The 1,479-nt window shown below is 53.5% G+C and overlaps 1 protein-coding gene across 6 annotated transcripts in view; it reads left to right on the top strand.

The window, feature by feature from the left end:
* Nucleotides 1-1,302: 1,302 nt before the first annotated feature.
* LOC118160130 (interferon regulatory factor 5-like) overlaps nucleotides 1,303-1,479 on the top strand; it is a 6,226-nt gene continuing 6,049 nt past the window's right edge. For 3 of the 6 annotated variants that reach the window (XM_035314662.1, XM_035314666.1, XM_035314665.1), the window contains exon 1: nucleotides 1,303-1,457. The gene's annotated coding sequence lies outside the window, so the exon portion shown is untranslated. Of the gene's footprint in view, nucleotides 1,461-1,479 lie in introns of all 6 variants that reach the window. The other 3 variants (XM_035314661.1, XM_035314664.1, XM_035314667.1) reach the window with 3 other exon arrangements.

Raw genomic sequence — 1,479 nt, forward strand, 5'->3', positions numbered from 1 at the left:
GGGGGGGGGGGGGGGGGGGGGGGGGGGGGGCCGGGGGTGGGGGGGGCAGGGGGAGGGCAGTGATAATATAGCAATAACGATAATTGGGGGACGGGGAGGGGGAGGAGGGTGGTAATGCAATGGTAACGATGAGGATGAGGACGAGGATGAAGATGAGGATGAGGATGAGGATGAAGATGAGGATGAGAAGGGTGATAAGGACATACTGAGAATGATGAGGATGATGAGGGTGATGATGGCAACACTGTGACAATAACGACAATGGCGTGAACGTAAATGGACCGGTAATGAAGTGGGGATGGTGAAGGTGATGAAGATGATGGTGATAATATAGGGATAACAGTATGGGGAGGGCGAGGAGGAGGAGGAGGAGGAGGAGGAGGAGGAGGATGGTAATACCACGATGAGGAGAACGAGAATGATGAGGGGGGTGGTGGTCACGCGACGATAATGATAGTGATAATGAGGATGAGGATGGTAATGTCACGATAAAATAATAACGAGGAGGCTGCTGATGGTATCGTAACGATAACGGTATTGAGAATGAGAAGGACAGCAATGGGGTAATGATAACAGGAATAATGACGGTGGGGGTAATGTAACAGTAACAGTTATTGCTATAACGACATCGGTTATTACAGAGTGGGAATGACGAGGGCAATGACGCAGCGATAACGACACTAATGAGACAATTACGAGTTGGTAATAATGGTAATGATGAGGATGATGGCAATGTAACAATAACGATGCTAATGAGGATGAGGGCGAGGCTGGTTAATGTGATGGTCACAGTACTAATGGGGCTGATGAGGACGATGATGGCAACGTAACGGTAACGATACTAATGAGGAAGATGATGGTAAGCGTACAAGGGTAATGGTAATAAGGATGAAAAATAATAATGTTATATACAATATAAACAATATAACATAGAAATAACAATAATACGACCTAACAGCAGATAAAAAATAAGAAATTGTAAAATAAGAGTTGTAAAAATTAGAATTAAAAGGCCAGCAATAACAAATCAATCTGGGCCTGGGCCTAGGCCTCGGGCCTGGGCCGCCGCGTTGCTAGGCAACGCCCGCTTTGCCCAACCGGAAAAGGGGGGGACAGCCCGCGCTGCCTGACGGCCGCGCCGCCCAATGACGTGAGGGAAGGCGGCAAGGCCAGCCAATCCCCGCTCCGAGGGGGCGGGAGGAGCGCCTCTTAAAGCGGCCCCTCCGGTGGGCCCCGCTCCACGCGATTAGCATCCTAAGCCCGGCCCACACCCGCAACCAACCAATCACAGCCCAGCGGGGGGCGGGCGGGCCACGCCCACCGCGGGGCTTCCCCGAAGGGGCGGGGGGAGGGCGCGGCGCATGCAAATGAGATGCAAACGAGATGCAAATGAGGCGCGCCGTGCGGAAGCGCTGCGAGGAGGCGGCGGCGGCGGCGGCCGGACCCGGGGGGCGCGGGTGAGAGCTGGGGGGGTCCTAA

This window comes from Oxyura jamaicensis, unplaced genomic scaffold (assembly GCF_011077185.1).
Source record: "Oxyura jamaicensis isolate SHBP4307 breed ruddy duck unplaced genomic scaffold, BPBGC_Ojam_1.0 oxyUn_random_OJ101838, whole genome shotgun sequence".
Lineage (NCBI taxonomy): Eukaryota > Metazoa > Chordata > Aves > Anseriformes > Anatidae > Oxyura > Oxyura jamaicensis.